This window comes from Balaenoptera borealis (assembly GCF_965194805.1).
Source record: "Balaenoptera borealis genome assembly, chromosome: 9".
In the NCBI taxonomy this organism is placed as follows: Eukaryota; Metazoa; Chordata; class Mammalia; order Artiodactyla; family Balaenopteridae; genus Balaenoptera; species Balaenoptera borealis.
In genome coordinates, this window is record NC_138873.1 from 120,328,693 (window position 1) to 120,351,164 (window position 22,472).

General features: G+C 43.6%; 1 long non-coding RNA gene across 1 annotated transcript; it reads left to right on the top strand.

The window, feature by feature from the left end:
* Positions 1–997: 997 nt before the first annotated feature.
* Positions 998–8,197, top strand: LOC309634756. The gene is made up of 2 exons (XR_014248412.1): positions 998–4,301; positions 7,161–8,197. It is a non-coding gene; the product is annotated as an uncharacterized lncRNA (long non-coding RNA).
* Positions 8,198–22,472: the final 14,275 nt, after the last annotated feature.

A 22,472-nucleotide genomic window follows, 5' to 3' on the forward strand; every position in this document is an offset into this window, starting at 1 on the left:
CTACTGATTATGTTTAGAGCTGACCATGTGTTGTCTATAATAAGAAGATTTAGACCTGACCATGTTCTGTGTACGCTAGGACTATGGGGACCTGGGTTGAGACCCGGCCTGGCCTCAGTACTGGGAAGCTCCGTGCCTGCATCTGAATGTCAGTGCTTAGATGTCTGGGGTCTGGAGCTGAGGTGGACTTGTCTACGTAACAGCCTCTCTTCTGAGTGTGGTGACCTGGTCCTCCCAAGGGTCAGTGCTATGGTCGGGGCCTTAGTCTTAATTCCTGCAAGGTTCACCTTCCCTGGGGCTCGTGGAGAATCCTCAGGAGGACTACCTGGCAATAATTCCAATTTACCAGCATGTGCATGGTGCATAGGGAAGCAGGTTTAGCTGGTGAATTGATTGCAGGGCACGCAGATCGGGCAAAAGGCCGATGGGTGACAGCTGAGGCTGCTGCTGAGCTCTCCCTCCAGTCTACCGTCCCTACTCAGCAGAGTCCAGAGCTGCCCCTCGGCTTTCAGCCCTGCTGTCCTGTGAGTTTTCTCAACATGTAAGCGAGACGAGAAAGGACTGAGCACGCCAGCACCAGGGTCGTGTGTTCAACTCTAGTATGAAAGCTTTAAAAACAGTTAAAATCACACAGAACCAAAGTGAGAAGAGGAGGACTCCTCTGGGACAAGTGTGGGGAAAGGAGACCCACCTGACACTTTTTCCCATCCCAGGAGGTCCCAGGGACCCAGCTTGTTTCCACATTGGGGGAGCCCCCTGCAGAGCCATGGTGTCCTGACCAAGGGGACTTGTGACCCCAGGTGCAGGGTCTGGGGAGGTGAGGTCACCCTGGGACTGTGGACATGTGACCCAGGTGGAGGGGTCTGGGGAGGTGGGTCACCCTGGTGAGTGTGGATGTGTGGCCCCAGGTATAGGGTGCGGGGACTGTGTGGGTCTCACCATACCTGCATGGGTCAGGATCACATGTACAAGGAGACCCCATATGTGTTCTTTGCCTGCAGTGTGTCCTGTCCCCTTTGAGATTTCCAACCTCTGCATTAAGGGTGTTGTCCTGATTAACCTGTGGTTCCTTTTCTTCTCTTCATCTTGTCACAATCATATGAGGTCAGGCATGTTTGAGTGGGTTGATGCTCTGTGTTCCGGTGAGTGACAACACTTGGTGGTATCATATTAATACTATAGCATATCATATGTCTAATCTATGGGGGTCACCACTGCCTGGGTCCCCCTGGACAGAGGTCAGGTGAGCACAGACTAGCCCCCCCTAAGAATGGTCTCCCACGTGCTCTGTGAGGGTACCGTGATGGCCCCTAAAGTAGGGGACTGTGTCTGGGCCTCCGACATTTGTGATGAAGGGGAGTCGAAATGGAATCTCAATTAACAAGACATTATTTTAAGAATTTATTTTAAGTGAAATAAAACACAGTCACATACCCTTTACCATCATCACCATTTTAAGTGCACGTTTCTGAGGCCTCAGATATATTCACTTTCTCGTGGAGCCATCACCACCACCCCTAGAACTTTTCATCTTGCAAAACCAAAATTCCACAACCATAAAAGTCTCACTCCCCATTCCCTCCCACTGCCCCTGGCACCGATATCCACTTCAGTCCCTGAGTTGTCGACTCCAGGGCACCCACTGGAGTGGAATCCTGCAGTGTTTGCTGACGGGTCATTTTGGAAGAGCTGACTTTCAGTCTGAAGCTCTGCCTGTTTGCATCTGAAGAATCTGCATTTAAGGAGAGGGTGTATGAGGAAGGGGGTGTATGCGGGACAAAGGTGTCCGGGGTGCAGGTGAGCCAGGACCTGACCAGCTGCCTTTTGGGTCCTCTGGTCCCATCTCTTGGTCTGTGCCTCATCTGCATCATCACTGTCCCCGCTGGCACCGCTGGGGTGTTGTTGTCTGAGTGAGAGTCCCCTGGTGCCCCTGCTCTCCTCCCCTCCTCCTGCTGGTTGGGGAGGGAACTGCTTGCTGTGTGGTCTCTACTCCTGAGGCATGAAGGACCCTGTAGCATGGACCTGCAGAGTGTGGGGTGTGGTCCCAAGAGCATGGGGCCCACATAGGACACGACATCAGGGCGTGACAAGTGCCAGGGCTGCCCCATCACTGACAGGGAATGTTGCCAAGATCCTGCTCGAGAGGGCGTGGTGGGTGGCCTGGGACCCTAGCGGCCCCATTCCTATACTGGAGCTTGGAGAGTGCATCCCCATGGGCTCCAGATTCACCCCATATCTCAGCCATATCCCTCTGTCCTGTCTTTGAACTCAGGAAAACGAGCTCTCTTGTCCACAACATAGGCCTGGTCCTGTTGATATTAGGATTCTTTAAGTTAGGCGTCCTGGGATAGCAGCTCTCTTTAGGCCTGAGAAGGAACAACTCCGGAGTGTACAACAATTTCAGATGAAACTAATATTCAATGACTATCCCTAACTACTCGGTTGTTGACTTCTATTAGTCATTATTCTCCTGGTTTTAGCTCTGATGTGGGGATTACAGAGGAGTCAACATTTAAATCTTCATAATCTGTGTATTTGTAGCTTCAGTATCATTACTGACCCATAGTTTTTTTATGGTTTGGGAAGAGTTATTGATTTCATGTATCATGTAAAGCATTCACAATGATGATAGGGCAATTAAGATTACAATAATGGCTAGTAAATTGTTCACATTTTCTCTACCTGTGCATCTATTGTATGCATATGAGTTAGTTTAGATGTCAATATTAGTGAAATGATATAGAGGACTAGAGAACTTATTTTAAAAATCACTATTAATGTGTGATGATGAAAATGTAAAAGTTCTTCCATAATCGGTGATGTTGTATCTTGAGAGCCTAGATGAAATTGATATGACTTAGTGATATACAGGATTTTAGCCTATGATTTAACTTTGACAAAGCTACATCACTTTTTACTTTTATCTCATTTATTGAGGAAGACATAATTGTTATGGTGTTGGCTTGAAACTGGTTGAAAAGGACTTGAGTCCTTCCTTATTTTACACTTACATAGGTAGGATCTTGAAACATAGGATATGGTGGAGGGCATCCGTGTAACCATTCTAGGTTAGGAGTAGCAATTTCCACTGCTAAGACTTCTTGTTTAGACACAAATGCTTTTCAAAGTATGAAGATTATTAGCATTACTGCTGCTACTGAGATGAATGAGCCTAAAGACAAAATATTTCATGTTGTGTGTGCCTCAGGGTACTCAGACTAACGTAGTGACATCCCTGAGAGGCCACGAAAGTGCTGCAGGAAGTCATATTTACTACTACAAATATACTTGTGAAGTGAATTTTTGCTCATGCTGAGTTAACAGTATAACCTGAGAATAGTGGGAATCAGTGTAGGAAGCCTCCTATAATAGTGAAGACTGCTCCCATGGACATTAGGTCATGGAAGTGTGCTACTACATAGTATGTACCCTGGAGGACAATGTCCGGGGATGAGTTGGCTAACGTGATTCCTGTCAAACCACCTACTGTAAAAAGAAAAACTAAAGCCTAAAACTCATAATATAGTGGGAGGTCATATAGTATTACCTCCGTGAACAGTTGCTAACCAGGGACTTCCCTGGTGACGCAGTGGTTAAGAATTCGCCTGCCAATGCAGGGGACACAGGTTCGAGCCCTCGTCTGGGAAGATTCCACATGCCGCGGAGCAAAAAGCCCGTGCGCCACAACAACTGAGCCTGCCCTCTAGAGCCCGCAAGCCACAACTACTGAAGCCCACGTGCCTAGAGGCCGTGCTCTGCAACAAGAGAAGCCACTGCAATGAAAGGGCCGCACACCGCAACGAAGAGTAGCTGCCGCTCACCGCAACCAGAGAAAGCCCATGCACAGCAACCAAGACCCAACTCAGCCAAAAAAAAAAAAGAAAAGAAAAGAAAAAGAAAAATTAAATAAAGAGTTGTTAATCAGCTAGATACTTTTACTCCTGTAGGGATAGAAGTAATTACGGTAGCTGATGCAAAGTATGCTCCTGAGTCCACAGCTATCCCTATGGTAAACATATGATGGGCCCACAAGAGAACTCCTAAAAAGCCAGTGGACATGACTCATACTATTCCCAGATAGCTGAAAGGCAATTTTTGTCCTAAATAGTATGTAATGATATGTGAGTTTATAAGAAACCCTGGTAGGCCATGAATATAGACTTCAGGGTGACCAAAGAATCAAAATAGGTGTTGGTATAGGATTTGGTCTCCTCCTGCAGGGTCAAAGAAAGTAGTGTTTAGATTTCTATCTCTTAACAGTATGGCAATTCTGGCTGCTCAGACTGAGATTGGTAATGATAGTAATATGGCTATAACTGGGGAAGATTAAACAAATAATGGTGTTTGGTATTGGGATATGACTGCTGGTTTTGTATGAAAGACTATACTACTAAAAGTAATAATACCAAGAATTGAAGAGACACCTGCTAAATGTAAGGAGAAAATGGTTAGGTCGACAGAGGCTCCTGCGTGGGCCAGATTGCAGGCTAGAGCTGAATATACGGTTCCACTGGTACCAGAACCAGCTTCTACTATTGGTGATATGAGTAGGAGTAAGAATGATGGGGGAAGTAGTCGAAAGTTTATATGATTTATTTGGGGAAATGCTACCTCAGGTGTCCGAGCTATTAGTGGCCCAAGTCAGTTTTCAAACCCTGCAATCATAATGGGTACAGCTATAAAGAAAATTATTACAAGTGCAGGGACTGTTATGACTACCTCACAGATTTGGGCATCTCCAAGTAGCGGTCCAGGTCAGCATAGCTCAGCCTCGATTAATATACTTAAGGTGCTGCCTGCTACTCCAGCTCAAGCACCAAATAGTAAATATAAAATGCTGATATCTTTGTGATTTGTTGAAAATAATCAGCAATGTATGAACAGAGGTAAAATGACTGAGTTAGCATTAGACTGTAAATCTAAAGACAGAGATTGAGCCCTCTTTCTGGCAAACCCTGTGGTGAATCAACAAATTGAATTGTAACTTCAGAGAAGCAGCTTCTATTCTGCCGGTGATTTTCCTGCCTTTTTTTCTTCTTCTTTTTTTTTTTTCTCAAATGAAGGAGAAGTAGACTGAAGCCAGTTGACTAGAGGATTTACCTGTTAACTAAAGTTTCCTGGGGTTAAAATTCATCAATCTCGTAAAGATTTGGCTTCATTACAATGTTTGCTTTACATTCAATTGATGTAGGATAAAATCTTGCAATCCTTACTTTTAGGAATTAAGTAAATTTTACTTGTTTAGGGTTTTGAAAGCTCTTGGTCTGAACTAACCTAAATTCCTAGTCCAGCACCGATAGAATGGGTGTTATGTGTAGTAATCGTGTGGGTATTATGATTGGTAATGATAGGAAGGTTATTTCTTTGTATGTTGAAATTGTTTTGTTTTTGTGTTGTTTAATGAAGGGAATATAGTTAGTGATGTGGAGTATGTTAGCTGCAAGTAGAAATATATGCTGAGGACTGCTATGATGGCTATTAGTGTTGGTAGAATGATGTTATCATTTTTGTTATCTCTTGGATAATTATTCATTTGGGAAAAAACCCTGATCGTGATGGGCGATGTCCTAATGATACTATAATGGTGAGGAAAAGGATTGGGATGGGAGGTGTTTTATCTCATGTGTGTGATAATGATACTCTTGTAGTACATGATCTGGGCATAAATAAGAAGAAGATAGTGTTGTTATGATATAAATTAGTATGTTTAGGATTGTTATAATCTGAATATACATTATAATAGCTGTTATTCATCCTATATGGGCAATTGATGAGGAGGGTGTAATATTTTCCAGGTGAGTATGGCGAAGTCTGCCTCAGCCTCCAGCTATGATTTATAATATCACTATGATTAATAGTATATTTAGGTTGATGGATGGTGACATGTGGTATAAAACTGATAGGGGTGCAATTTTGTCATGTTGATAGCATCAGGTCTGCTGTTCATGGGATGCCTTGTGTGACTTCAGGCACTCAGAAGTGAAATGGGGAAAGTCCTACTTTTGTGACAAGGGCGATTGTCATGAGGGTGGATGCTGCTGGATTAAAGATTTTTGTTATTCATTGTGCTCTTTGACCAGAGTATATTAGATTAATGATAATAGCCATTATAAGTGGTATTGATATGGTGGATTGTTTTAGGAAATATATGTTGGATGCTTCTGTAGCTTATGGGTTCGTGTTTTTTATTAGAATGGGGATACCATTAACCAGTGTGAGCTTGTTATACAATTATATTTCCTGAGATAATGGTCAGTAGAATGATAGTAAAAACAATGAGAGTTTATTAGCACAGGAAGGGTATACAAAAACATTTTGGGGGTATGGGCCTGAAGCTTACTTAGAGAACCTTACTATATAGCATGTAGTGTAATGTGGTAGCATGGAGAATGTAAAATTCTTAGGAAGAATTCAATTCCAGGAATAAGAGCATTGAAACCTCTATGATTTACTCTATCAAAGTAACTCTCTTGTCAGACATATTTCTTAAGTTTGTGGTGGATTGCCTGGTATGATGACAGGTAGTGAAAACTCTCATATATATAGGGTTAATGTTAGTAGTAAAAAAACTTTTTATAAGAGATGTATACGTTGATCATATCAAAATTGTGGGTAGGATGCCCAAATTCATAGAAAGGAGATTGTTAGATGTGTTTTAATGATGACTTGGGCTGTATATAATTCTGGCACCTAGGGATTGTCGGAAGCTCCTAAAAATAGATTGTTGTGGAAATGTTTATTATAAGGAAATTGACATATTCTCTAGTAAGGACGGGGTGAATGGGCCTGCTACATTTTCTACATTGAAGTCATATACAGGTTTTGATTCTACTTCTGTTAAATCAAGTAGGGCTTCATTGGATTTCTGCTACTGCGGAGATAATCAAATTCTGGGTAGGGGTCAGGAGAACATTAGTCGTAGGTGTTCTTGTGTAATAATTACTGTTGAAAGTGTAAATGATCCATTTATCAGTAAGACTAGGAATAGAATAACTGCTACATTATTTCATATGAGATTGTCTGTGCTACTGTCCCTAGAGCTCCAGTGAGTGAGTATTTTGAATGTGAAGCTCATCCAGATCTGAGGATGGAATAAATGGCTAGATGTGATATGGCTAATATAAATAATATGCCTACATTTATATTAATTAGCAGATAAGATATGGGAAGAGGAATTCATGTTGTGAGAGCCAGGGTTAAGGCTAGCATTGGGACAATAATATATAAATAGATGATGTTAATGGACGTAGTGGTTCTTTAATAAGTAATTTGAATGCCTCAGCAATGGGTTGTAATCATCCATGGGGGCTGATGATTTTTGGCCCTTTCTGGATTTGTATATAGCCTAGGATTTTCCATTTAGTTAATATGAGGAATGCTATGGTGAATTAAATTGGGTAATTTGTGAAAGAATGTTGATTATAAACATATTCTTAGGAAGAGGACTTGAACCAGTGCGGATAAAGGTTTCAGTTTTACAAAATTACTGGGCTCTGCCACTGTAATAAACCCTGTTCTACAGTAGGGTATGTATAAATTAATTGAATGTAGATTATATCATCATTTAGTTTGAAGACATTTTGTAAAGTAAGCCGTATTGCTCTTGTCCTTTCATACTGGAAGAAATCTGCAATAGACAGACACCAACCAGGATGACTCCAGTCTGAACTCAGATCACGTGAGACTTTAATCGTTGAACAAACAGACAATTAATAGCAGTTATACCATTGAAATGTTGTGATCCAGCATCAAGGTCATAAACCATATTGCCGATATGAAATCTAGAATACAATTACACTGTTATCCCTAGTAAAACTTGTTCCATTGATCAGTGTTTTAGAAGAACAGGTGATAAAGCATTTTGACTAGCTGGTCTAAATTCTAATCACTCAGAGGTGGTTTTACTCTCCCAAAAATAAATAACACACGGGCTCAAGGCGCACCGGCTTCAGTAGTTGTGGCGTGCAGGATCAGTAGTTGTGGCCCACTGGCTTAGTTGCTCCGTGGCACGTGGGATCTTCCCGGAACAGGGATCAAACCTGTGTTCCCAGCATTGGCAGGCAAATTCTTAACCACTGCACCACGAGGGAAGTCCAAGAATCACAGTCTCCCTTTTAATATACCTTAAGCCCAAAGAATCCATGGAAAATTGTTACAGAAAATAAGACAATAAAATATTATAAGGACTAAAACAGAAGCATATAGTACACAGTTCATATAGACACATCCCAAGCAGTTACAAAGTATATTAAAAGGGAGGCTGCAATTTTAAAAGAATAAGATAAATTATACCCACAAACTCCCAATCTTTCCTGAAACGTTGCAATCTGAAACCCTATTGTAGGAAGCAGAAGATTTCAGGAGACATTCTACAAATGAAGGACTCCAAACCCTGTGGTTGGATAAGGAATTCTGGAAGGAAGGTATCCTCACCCAAGGAGAGCAGGTTCCTATACTTCTCTAACATCACATCCCTGTACAATTCCCATTGATCTTGGCCCAGGCATTCTCACTCCTCTTGAGAGAAATCTATGGCCACATCCTGGAATGTCAGCAGTCCCTGAAATTAAAAGTACACATGCCATGTGGCCACGGGAAGAGTTCATAATGTGACCCAAGAAGAAAACAGCAAGCTAAGAGAACTGGTTTTAATTTAGAAGAGTATCTTCAATTATCTATCTATCTATTTACAAAGTAACTTTCTCTACCTTATTTCTAACTATAAGAAAAGAGTATGGCATGTGATCCACAAAACCAGTATAGAGACTATACTTGTCTGGAAAAGAAATGATAAAATGATGGTTTCAACACAGGCATATGCATTTTTGAGTGTTTTATTTATATCAAACTGGATAAAATGTGTGTATTTCTCATACAGAAAAGACCTGTCGAGGTAGAAATGTACCTTTCAACTATTCATGGGTACACAAGTACACTGGGGAGATTGTAAAAGTGCAGATTGTGATTCAGTAGGTCCGGTGGGCCTGAGTTCTATTTTTTTAACAAGCTCATTTTTAACTAGTGATGCCACAGTCTCTGATTCATTAACCACAACTGTGAATATCAGAGACATAATTAGAAAGGTAAAAATTCATATTTAATTTTGAACTTAAAGTGTTTTATGGATTTTACACCTTTAATAGAATAGTGAGCACAGCAGCAACAATCATTTGTGAATATTTACTGTAGACTGTGTATCTTTCTAACCTTTTCGTGTAGGATTCCAGGAAAAAGACCAGGGCTGCGGCCACAGTGGGCGTGGCCCCCAGGCCGGGCCGCCCCTCCAGGACCCCCGACGGGGCCCTGCGCTCCTGGCGGCTCCCTCCCCCGCCGCCCCGCTCCCTCCCGGAAGGCCTCGGGGCAGAGCGGTCCCACCCACTGCGCGCTGAACAGAGCCCGCGTTTCCTCAGAGCTGGAACTCCCGGCTCGGGCGGGGTCTCTTCCCTCCGCCGTCAAGGAACTGCCCCGGAGCCCGAGGGTAGGGCGACCTCACTGAGGCTGCCGGCTCTGGAGTTGCCCCGGGGGCCGAAGCCGTGACAGTCGCGGGGACGGCGGGCCGGGTAAGTGGGCGCCGACCCTCCGCCTGGTCCGGTGCCTGGGCGGCAGCACAAGACCAGCTTCTGAGGGTCAGGGGTTCGCTGCCACCCGCCGCTGCTGTGCAGAAAGAGCGGCCTCCAGCGTCTGGTCCCCGGGAACTTCAGTCCCTCCTCTCGCCCCTGCCCTCGACCTGGCTCGCGAGGCCTGGTGGGCATGGGGAGGGGGTCGGCCTGAGCGTCCTGAGGGGAAATGGGGGAAGGGAGGCGCAGGGTCTGGCTGCAGCGTCAGCGCCCCTCCACCCGACTGCGGGGAAAGCGGCTGAAAACTCCTCCCGAGGCGCGCAGGCCCCTTATTCAGCCGAGTCCCTCTGCGCTCCTTCCTCCCTGAGCTAAAGTACCAGGGGGAGGGGACAGGGCAGGGGACTGGCGCAGGTAATGGGGAACATCAAAAGATGATTGTTGGAGTGGGGGCAAGATGGCTGAAGAGTAAGATGCGGAGATCACCTTCCTTCCCACAGATACAGTAGAAATACATCTACACGTGGAACTGCTCCTACAGAACACCCACTGAACGCTGGCAGAAGACGTCAGACCTCCCAAAAGGCAAGAAAATCCCCACGTACTTGGGTAGGGTAAAAGAAAAAAGAAATAACAGAGACAAAAGAATAGGGACGGGACCTGCGGCAGTGGGATGGAGCCGTGAAGGAGGAAAGGTTTCCAGGCACTAGGAAGCCCCTTTGCGGGCAGAGACTGCGGGTGGCAGAGGGGGGAAGCTTCGGAGCCGCGGAGGAGAGCGCAGTCACAGGGGTGCGGAGGGCAAAGCGGAGAGACTCCCGCACAGAGGCTCGGCGCCAACCAGCACTCACCAGCCCGAGAGGCTTGTCTGCTCACCCGCCGGGGCGGGCGGGGCTGGGAGCTGAGGCCCGGGCTTCAGTCGGATCGCAGGGAGAGGATCACAGGGAGAGGACTGGGGTTGGCGGCGTGAACACAGCCTGAAGGGGTTGGCGTGCCGCGGCGAGCCGGGAGGGAGCCGGAGAGGAGGTCTGCAGCCGCCGAAGAGGCAAGAGACTTTTTCTTGCCTCTTTGATTCACGGCGCGCAAGGAGAGGGGATTCAGAGCGCCGCCTAGACGAACTCCAGAGGCGGGCGTGAGCCGCGGCTAACAGCGCGGACCCCAGAGACGGGCGCGAGTCGCGGCCATCAGCGCGGACCCCAGAGACTGGTAGGAGACGCTAAGGCTGCTGCTGCCGCCACCAAGAAGCCTGTGTGCGAGCACAGGTCACTCTCCACACCGCCCCTCCCAGGAGCCGGTGCAGCTCACCACTGCCAGGCTCCCGTGATCCGGGGACAACTTCCCCGGGAGAACACACGGCGCGCCTCAGGCTGCTGCAACGTCACGACGCCTCTGACGCCACAGGCTCGCCCCGCCTCCTCCGTACCGCTCCCTCCCCCGGCCTGAGTGAGCCAGAGCCCCCGAAGCAGCTGCTCCTTTAACCCCGTTCTGTCTGGGCGGGGAACGGACGCCCTCAGGCGACGTACATGCAGAGGCAGGTCCAAATCCAAAGCTGAACGCTGGGAGCTGTACGAACAAAGAAGAGAAAGGGAAATCTCTCCCAGCAGCCTCAGAAGCAGCGGATTAAAGCTCCACAAACAACTTGATGTGCCTGCATCTGTTGAATACCTGAATAGACAACGAATCATCCCAAATTCAAAAGGTGGACTTTAGGAGCAGGATATATTAATTTCCCCTTTTCCTTTTTTTGTGAGTGTATGTGTGTATGCTTCTGGGTGAGATTTTGTCTGTATAGCTTTGCTTTCACCATTAGTCCTAGGGTTACGTCCGTCCATTTTTTTTTTTTTTTACTTAAAAAAAATTTTTTTTTCCTAATATATGTTTTCTTAATAATTTTTTCCGTATTTTCTATTTTTAGAAATTAAAAAAAAATTTTAATAAGTTTTTTCATATTTTTTATTTTAAAAAATTAAAATTTTTTTTCTTAATAAAATTTTTTCTTAAAAATTTTTTTCTTATTTTTTACTATAAAAAATTAATAAATCTATTTTTAAAAATTAAAAAAAAATTTTTTTCTGAATACATTTACTCTTAATAATTTTTTTCTTATTTTTTATTATAATAGCTTTATTTTATTTTATTTTATCCTCTTTCTTTCTTTCTATTTTTTTCTGCCTTATATTCTGAGCTGTGTGGATGAAAGGCTCTTGGTGCTCCAGCCAAGCATCAGGGCTGTGCCTCTGAGGTGGGAGAGCCAACTTCAGGACACTGGTCCACAAGAGACCTACCAGCTCCACGTAATACCAAACAGCAAAAATCTCTCAGAGATCTCCATCTCAACATCAAGACCCAGCTTCACTCAACGACCAGCAAGCTACAGTGCTGGACACCCTATGCCAAACAACTAGCAAGACACGAACACAGCCCCATCCATTAGCAGGGAGGCTGCCTAAAATCATAAGGCCACCGACACCCCAAAACACACCACCAGACGTGGACGTGCCCACCAGAAAGACAAGATTCAACCTCATCCACCAGAACACAGGCAATAGTCCCCTCCACCAGGAAGCCTACACAACCCACTGAACCAACCTTACCCACTGGGGACAGATACCAAAAACAACGGGAACTACGAACCTGCAACCTGTGATAAGGAGACCCCAAACACAGTAAGATAAGCAAAATGAGACGACAGAAAAACACACAGCAGGTGAAGGAGCAGGGTCAAAACACACCAGACCTAACAAATGAAGAGGAAATAGATAGTCTACCTGAAAAAGAATTCAGAATAATGATAGTAAGGATGATCCAAAATCTTGGAAATAGAATAGAGAAAATGCAAGAAACATTTAACAAGGACGTAGAAGAACTAAAGAGGAACCAAGCAACGATGAAAAACACAATAAATGAAATAAAAAATACTCTAGATGGGATCAATAGCAGAATAACTGAGGCAGAAGAAAGGATAAGTGACCTGGAAGATAAAATGGTGGAAATAACTACTACAGAGCAGGATAAAGAAAAAAGAATGAAAAGAACTGAGGACAGTCTCAGAGACCTCTGGGACAACATTAAACGCACCAACATTCGAATTATAGGGGTCCCAGAAGAAGAAGAGAAAAAGAAAGGGACTGAGAAAATATTTGAAGAGATTATAGTTGAAAACTTCCCTAATATGGGAAAGGAAATAGTTAATCAAGTCCAGGAAGCACAGAGAGTCCCATACAGGATAAATTCAAGGAGAAACATGCCAAGACACATATTAATCAAACTGTCAAAAATTAAATATAAAGAAAACATATTAAAAGCAGCAAGGGAAAAACAACAAATAACACACAAGGGAATCCCCATAAGGTTAACATCTGATCTTTCAGCAGAAACTCTGCAAGCCAGAAGGGACTGGCAGGATATACTTAAAGTGATGAAGGAGAAAAACCTACAACCAAGATTACTCTACCCAGCAAGGATCTCATTCATATGTGATGGAGAAATTAAAACCTTTACAGACAAGCAAAAGCTGAAAGAGTTCAGCACCACCAAACCAGCTTTACAACAAATGATAAAGGAACTTCTCTAGGCAAGAAACACAAGAGAAGGAAAACACCTACAATAACAAACCCAAAACATTTAAGAAAATGGGAATAGGAACATACATATCGATAATTACCTTGAATGTAAATGGATTAAATGCTCCCACCAAAAGACAAAGACTGGCTGAATGGATACAAAAACAAGACCCATATATATGCTGTCTACAAGAGACCCACTTCAAACCTAGAGACACATACAGACTGAAAGTGAGGGGATGGAAAAAGATATTCCATGCAAATGGAAATCAAAAGAAAGCTGGAGTAGCAATTCTCATATCAGACAAAATAGACTTTAAAATAAAGACTATTATAAGAGACAAAGAAGGACACTATATAATGATCAAGGGATCGATCCAAGAGGAAGGTATAACAATTGTAAATATTTATGCACCCAACATAGGAGCACCTCAATACATAAGGCAAATACTAACAGCCATAAAAGGGGAAATCGACAGCAACACAATCATAGTAGGGGACTTTAACACCCCACTTTCACCAATGGACAGATCATCCAAAATGAAAATAAATAAGGAAACACTAGCTTTAAATGATACATTAAACAAGATGGACTTAATTGATATTTATAGGACATTCCACCCAAAAACAACAGAATACACATTTTTCTCAAGTGCGCATGGAACATTCTCCAGGATAGATCATATCTTGGGTCACAAATCAAGCCTTGGTAAATTTAAGAAAATTGAAATCGTATCAAGTATCTTTTCCGACCACAACGCTATGAGACTAGATATCAATTACAGAAAAAGATGTGTAAAAAATACAAACACATGGAGGCTACACAATACACTACTTAATAACGAAGTGATCACTGAAGAAATCAAAGGGGAAATCAAAAAATACCTAGAAACAAATGACAATGGAGATACGACAACCCAAAACCTATGGGACGCAGCAAAAGCAGTGCTAAGAGGGAAGTTTATAGCAATACAAGCCTACCTCAAGAAACAGGAAACATCTCGAATAAACAACCTAACCTTGCACCTAAAGCAATTAGAGAAAGAAGAACAAAAAAACCCCAAAGCTAGCAGAAGGAAAGAAATCATAAAGATCAGGTCAGAAATAAATGAAAAAGAAATGAAGGAAACAATAGCAAAAATCAATAGAACTAAAAGCTGGTTTTTGAGAAGATAAACAAAATTGATAAACCATTAGCCAGACTCATCAAGAGAAAAAGGGAGAAGACTCAAATCAATAGAATTAGAAATGAAAAAGGAGAAGTAACCACTGACACTGCAGAAATACAAACGATCATGAGAGATTACTACAAGCAACTCTACGCCAATAAAATGGACAAACTGGAAGAAATGGACAGATTCTTAGAAATGCACAAACTGCTGAGACTGAACCAGGAAGAAATAGAAAATATGAACAGACCAATCACAAGCACTGAAATTGAAACTGTGATTAAAAACCTTCCAACAAACAAAAGCCCAGGACCAGATGGCTTCACAGGTGAATTCTATCAAACATTTAGAGAAGAGCTAACACCTATCCTTCTCAAACTCTTCCAAAATATTGCAGAGGGAGGAACACTCCCAAACTCATTCTACGAGGCCGCCATCACCATGATACCAAAACCAGACAAAGATGTCACAAAGAAAGAAAACTACAGGCCAATATCACTGATGAACATAGATGCAAAAATCCTCAACAAAATACTAGCAAACAGAATCCAACAGCACATTAAAAGGATCATACACCATGATCAAGTGGGGTTTATCCCAGGAATGCAAGGATTCTTCAATATACGCAAATCAATCAATGTGATACACCATATTAACAAATTGAAGGAGAAAAACCATATGATCATCTCAATAGATGCAGAGACAGCTTTCGACAAAATTCAACACCCATTTATGATAAAAACTCTCCAGAAAGTAGGCATAGAGGGAGCTTTCCTCAACATAATAAAGGCCATATATGACAAACCCACAGCCAACATTGTCCTCAATGGTGAAAAACTGAAACCATTTCCACTAAGATCAGGAACAAGACAAGGTTGCCCACTCTCACCACTATTATTCAACATAGTTTTGGAAGTGTTAGCCACAGCAATCAGAGAAGACAAAGAAATAAAAGGAATCCAAATCGGAAAAGAAGAAGTAAAGCTGTCACTGTTTGCAGATGACATGATACTATACATAGAGAATCCTAAAGATGCTACCAGAAAACTCCTAGAGCTAATCAATGAATTTGGTAAAGTAGCAGGATACAAAATTAATGCACAGAAATCTCTTGCATTTCTATACACTAATGACAAAAAATCTGAAAGTGAAATTAAGAAAACACTCCCGTTTACCATTGCAACAAAAAGAATAAAATATCTAGGAATAAACCTACCTAAGGAGACAAAAGACCTGTATGCAGAAAATTATAAGACACTGATGAAAGAAATTAAAGATGATACAAATAGATGGAAAGATATACCATGTTCCTGGATTGGAAGAATCAACATTGTGAAAATGACTCTACTACCCAAAGCAATCTACAGATTCAATGCAATCCCTATCAAACTACCACTGGTATTTTTCACAGAACTAGAACAAAAAATTTCACAATTTGTATGGAAACACAAAAGACCCCGAATAGCCAAAGCAATCTTGAGAACGAAAAATGGAGCTGGGGGAATCAGACTCCCTGACTTCAGACTATATTACAAAGCTACAGTAATCAAGACAGTATGGTACTGGCACAAAAACAGAAATATAGATCAATGGAACAGGATAGAAAGCCCAGAGATAAACCCACGCACATATGGTCACCTTATCTTTGATAAAGGAGGCAAGCATATACAGTGGAGAAAACACAGCCTCTTCAATAAGTGGTGCTGGGAAAACTGGACAGGTACATGTAAAAGTATGAAATTAGAACACTCCCTGACACCATGCACAAAAATAAACTCAAAATGGATTAAAGACCTAAGTGTAAGACCAGACAATATCAAACTCTTAGAGGAAAACATAGGCAGAACACTCTATGACATACATCACAGCAAGATTCTTTTTGACCCAGCTCCCAGAGAAATGGAAATAAGAACACAAATAAACAAATGGGACCTAATGAAACTTAAAAGCTTTTGCACAGCAAAGGAAACCATAAACAAGACCAAAAGACAACCATCAGAATGGGAGAAAATATTTGCAAATGAAGCAACTGACAAAGGATTAATCTCCAAGATTTACAAGCAGCTCATGCAGCTCAATAACAAAAAAACGAACAACCCAATCCAAAAATGGGCAGAAGACCTAAATAGACATTTCTCCAAAGAAGATATACAGATGGCCTACAGACACATGAAAGAATGCTCAACATCATTAATCATTAGAGAAATGCAAATCAAAACTACAATGAGATATCACCTCACACCGGTCAGAATGGCCATCAACAAAAAATCTAGAAACAATAAATGCTGGAGAGGGTGTGGAGGAAAGGGAACACTCTTGCACTGTTGGTGGGAATTTAAATTGATACAGCCACTATGGAGAACAGTATGGAGGTTCCTTAAAAAACTACAAATAGAACTACCATACGATCCAGCAATCCCACTACTGGGCATATACCCTGAGAAAACCATAGTTCAAAAAGAGTCATGTACCAAAATGTTCATTGCAGCTCTATTTACAATAGCCAGGACATGGAAGCAACCTAAATGTCCATCGACAGATGAATGGATAAAGAAGATGTGGCACATATATACAATGGAATATTACTCAGCCATAAAAAGAAATGAAATGGAGGTATTTGTAATGAGGTGGATGGAGTTAGAGTCTGTCATACAGAGTGAAGTAAGTCAGAAAGAGAAAAACAAATACAGTATGCTAACACATATATACGGAATCTAAGAAAAAAAAAAGGCCATGAAGAACCTAGTGGCAAGACGGGAATAAAGACACAAACCTACTAGAGAATGGACTTGAGGATATGGGGAGGGGTGGGGTGAGATGTGACAGGGTGAGAGAGTGTCATGGACATATATACACTACCAAATGTAAAATAGATAGCTAGTGGGAAGCAGCCGCATAGCACAGGGAGATCAGCTCGGTGCTTTGTGACCACCTAGAGGGGTGGGATGGGGAGGGTGGGAGGGAGGGAGATGCAAGAGGGAAGAGATATGGGAACATATTGTATATGTATAACTGATTAACTTTGTTATAAAGCAGAAGCTAATACACCATTGTAAGGCAATTATACTTCAATAAAGATGTTTAAAAAAAAAAGATGATTGTTAACTAAGGAAAACCAGCTCTCCCTAGGTGAGAAATGCGGCGCTTTTCTTTGCATGGGCTCACTGAAATCCTTCCTTTGATATGCACCTCAGCTTTCTGGGGCCTGCATTCTGTATTTGCATATCCTGAGTGCCTCAGGGCCCACCGGCTCACATTGGAGGGCTGCAAGTGCTGAAGACTGCGGCATCCTTTGTTTCCTGATATGGCAAGAAATATTCCATTTCCCACAGGCTTGAGGGGCAGACAGTGAAAAAAAGTCGGAGAATCTCACTCGGCATGTACTTTGGTTTACATATAGACAATATTTATACTTAACTGTGCTAATAGAGGTTCTCAAGTCCAATCAACTTGTACTACTGCCCTCTATGTATCAATTCCATCAGTATCATAAGATAAATGCCTATAGAATTGACTTAATCCATTTAAATAGGATAATGATTTTTAAAGGAAACATAATAGAAATATAACAACAAAACCTTTACCACTAAAGGCTGGGTCTGGAACAACCTAAATAAATGTTCCATTGTTAAAATATTGAAAGATGTATTCAATAGAAATATCAACAAAAATGACAAATAATAAGGGTAGCAGAATGTTGAACTGTTCTATCTTTATCAGTAAAGTGGCAGAAAATCATTTATTAGTAGACACTGGGGGCAGAAGATGTCTGATTTTATACCTGTGTCATATTTGTGCAGTTGTTTCAACAAGTAACTTAAAGACAAAATGGAAAAACAAGGAGGTTTGTGCCTGAGATCATGTTGATGTGAAACCAGGGATGGCCACCTTGTGCCAGGTGAGTTAAGTTTACCTGGCAGGTAGACCGCAGAGCTCCTGGGAAGCAAGGGTTGGAATTTTTCTGCTGGGTGCCCCTTAGGTTCTGTGACTTGATTGATTGTGAGTCATGTTTCGGGAAAAACCTGATCACAGGAAAAGGGTGGGAATAGAGTGATTTGGGGAGCAGCTAACAACACTCATCACAGCTCATGGCCTGAATGAATTTTAAAGAAACAGGAAAACAAATGCTTCTTATGGAATCAGAGAATGTGAGGGCTGGACAATCCCAGAAAATGAGAAACACCCATCCCATTTTCCAGATGAGAAAACAGAGGCCCAGCAAGGTGACATCCCTCACCCAAGTTGCACCCATCTCTCCTCCCCACTACATGCTTCATGAAAGCAGGACTCTTCCTGTCTTCATCACTGCTGAACCCCAAACAGGGCCAGGCATCTAGCAGCTGCTCCAAAAATTTTGGTGGCCTGGATGAACAATGCTATTTCTTTCTTTCTCACTCTTATTCAGGACTGTGCCAAGAAATCACTAGGTCGCAATGTAATTCGATAAATGTAAATATTAATTGAGTTTTGTTGTGATGAGGACTTAGGCTTTGAAGGTAACAGACTTGGTTCAGATCCTGGTTCTGCCACTCCATAGCTGTTTGGCTTTGGGAAAATTACTAAACCTCTCTGAGATTATTTCCTCCTTTGTAAAAGTGGGGATAAAACTATCTGAGCCAGCAGAGCACCTGCATCAGGGATGTGCACTAAGTATTGGTCTTTCTCACTCTTCCACTCCTTCTCTCTGTTCTTCCCAGAGAAGACGTACAGAAGGATATAGTAGGTTTTTTAAAAAATTAATTTATTTATTTTTGGCTGCGTTGGGTCTTCGTTGCTGCGTGTGGGCTTTCTCTAGTTGCAGCGAGCGGGGGTTACTCTTTGTTGCGGTGTGCGGGCTTCTCATTGCAGTGCATTCTCTTGTTGCGCTTGTTGTGGAGCACCGGCTCTAGGCGCGCGGGCTTCAGTAGTTGTGGTCTGCAGGCTCAGTAGTTGTGGCCCATGGGCTTAGCTGCTCTGCGGCATGTGGGATCTTCCCTGACCAGGGCTCGAACCCATGTCCCCTGCCTTGGCAGGCAGATTCTTAACCACTGCGCCACCAGGGAAGTCCGATATAGTACTTTTTAAAGAGGGGTTTGAATTTATTTCAGATTGTGTACATTTTTCTTGTAGAAAAGATTATTCCACTATAGAAACATAAACACGCAAAACCACTCCAAATGCAGTATTCTATGGTTTAGATATTATCAGTCACATTTTATAAGTAATTGGGCAAATGCCAAAGCACTAGGTACTGGGGCGTAAGAAGACTCAAATCTGGGGTGACCCCACCCCAATTTCGAGAGCAGGGTGTGCTTTTCAAATCCATGTTTCATCTGGTCTTTGTTTCTCATCCGTCCTCTGTGTCTGCCTTTCTCAAGAAGGCTCAGATCCTCGGCTTTCACACCCTGCCGGCTGGCTGTGCCCCAGCTCCCGGCCTGAAACCTCTGCGTGCCTGGGTGTGCCTGCTCCCCCTGTGCATCAGCAGCTTTGCCAGGGAGCTGCTGTATCGTGCACTGCTTGCTGTACCCAGAGTACCTGGACCCTTCTGGTACATGAAGTGCACCCTCCTCACCATGTGTGCAGCCCATCCCCTTACCTTATATCCTGCCTGTAAGCCAGGCTTGGGGGTGACTACAGTGTGCATTCAGCTGTGTGAGGTGCTGGGATCAAAGTGAAGTTCCCAACTTTTGAAGTGGCAGGCTTGAGGGGCACACAGTGATTTAAAGTCGGGTCACCTGACTTAAAGGGGGGACTGATTGATTTAAAGCCAAGGCAGCTGACTTAAAGCCTGCGTCCCTCAGCTGCAGGACGAGACCAACTTTGGCGGTGCACGGGTTCGCTCCAAGCCAGCACTGCTGTTCAGGAAGAGATTCCAGTAGCGCCTTAGTGCAGGGGGACTTGGTCCGTTGTCTTGCCCCTGCCCTCAGAGGGGGGCCACCTGCTCTTCTGGAGAATCAGGGAGGGGGAAGTGCAGAGTCCCGGCTGGAGTTGCGGCACCGCTTGTCTGATGGCAGGGAAAGGGGGACAGGGCTGTGTGGTGTCCTGGGGCTGGACTCACCAGGTCGACTCAGCCTCTCAGCCTCCTAACCTCCCCCCCACACACTCCACAAGAGTTTCCAATAATATGTAATTGCGCCTTAGGTTCTTGGTCTTCAAACTCATCCCCAGGCTCCCAGGTCCCTTGATTCAGCCAATTCCTCTGTGCTCTTTCTTCTATTAGATACAGTCCCAGAGGGAGGGGCTGGGGGATGGGACTGGAGGGATGCCGGCAGCACTGGCCTCAGCTGACTAAAGAGATCCGGGGCCTGCGCTATCACACATGTGCGAGGACCCTTAAGGCGGAATCAAGGGGGGCAGTTAGAGGCAGTCCTTGCTGCCTCAAGTGATTATGGATCACAGTCGGGTGGGGAGCACGCTGACCCCTGAGAAGTACTGTTAGGAGGATGTGTTCCTCCCTCGGCTTCAAGGACGTGGGTGGGCTTCAGGGCTCCAGTTCCCCTCCAGGCCTCCAGGTCCGACTGCACCGCAGCGGCCTTGCAGACCCGCCTTCCTGTCCCAGAACTTGCCAGGCTCCAGGAAGAATCCAGACAGCAGAGATGGTGCCTGAGCGCTCCAGCTTGAAAAGTGCTGTCCCTGGGGACCCAACAGTGGAGGGAGGAAGGGTGAAGGGAGTGGGGGGTGGGGTCGGGAGGGGTGGCTGCCCTGGGAGACGTTGAGAGAGAAATATCGCCCCCCACACCCCCTGCCCCTGCAACTGACCCATTGATGCCATAGGATCTCAGGGCCTTTTAGTCAGAGATGCCTCTGCTTCTTTACTCCTGTGTTCAAAACTATGCAAAACCAACTCTTCATCCTCTTGCTGCCTTGCCAGGACTTTTAAAGCACTGTTCTTTTGAAGCACTCATTCCCTAAACTGCAGTTTGGAGCTGTCCCAGCTATTTAAAAGTGTTCTCCTTAAAATGAGACTAAATCCTACTCTTTTGGAAAAACGGCCTTCACTTCATTGGAGATCGTCTTTTCTGCCCATTCCTTCCTTCTACTGCCCTCTTAAGAACCCCTGTGCCCAAAGAGCTTGGTGATTTATTTTTTGCTTGATGTCAAAAAGAAACCTTCCCCATGCACCCCAAAAAGCTTTCCTGGAACATAGGTGTTTCACAACCATGACAGTGTTTTGCAGTTAGTATACACTGGGTAGAGTGCCTAGCAATCCCTCCAAGAGCCAGAGGTGAGCAGACCTTTACTTATTTGATTGGATGTCGTTCAAGTTTAGGAAGGTCCCATTCTTATGACCCAGCAGGTAAGACAGAGCCCTGGATGGCTGTGGCTGTGATTAGATAACTTCTGATGATTTTATTTCCCTTACTGAGCTGCTGCTTCTAGGTTAAATTCGTTTTATTACCTGTCCATTTTTAAAGAAAGGCTGACAAAGTCACTGTAATAGGTCAGGAGTCTGAACTCAGGGTTGGTCAAAGGTACTCACAGGGAGGAAGGTGGATAAAAATAGGTGGGTAAAATAGGAGGGTTGGCAAGTACAGCCAGGACACCCGTGTTCATCATGCATACTAATAAAGGCCAGAATCTCCTCATTTATCTCTGGTGGGAAGTTCTGATGGTTTCACAGGATCAAACTCAAATCATATTCAAACTAGGGGATTTCCCTGAGCATAAAAGGAAGTATCCGTCCCTAGCAGGAGTCGCTGCAGAGGAATAAAGACGTAGATGTAGAGAACGGACCTGAGGACACAGGGAGCGGGAAGGGTAAGCTGGGATGAAGTGAGAGAGTGGCGTGGACATATATACACTACCAAAGGTGAAATAGATAGCTATTGGGAAGCAGCTGCATATAGCACAGGGAGATCAGCTCAGTGCTTTGTGACCACCTAGAGGGGTGGGATAGGGAAGGTGGGAGGGAGACACAAGAGGGAGAGGATATGGGGATATATGTATACGAATAGTTGATTCACTTTGTTATACAGCAGAAGCTAACACAACAAGGTAAAGCAATTATACTCCAATAAAGATGTTAACGACAACAACAACAACAACAACAAAAAAAAACCCAAAATCTAAGTCAATCAAGCCAACGGAGACAATGTAAGTGTTTACAGTTCAAGAAATCCACAAGGGAATCCTTTATTCTGTAGGCAATGAATGGTCCATTCGAAAAGGAAAAAAACTTTCTAAAATGTTGTCTTTCCATTTATTGTTCA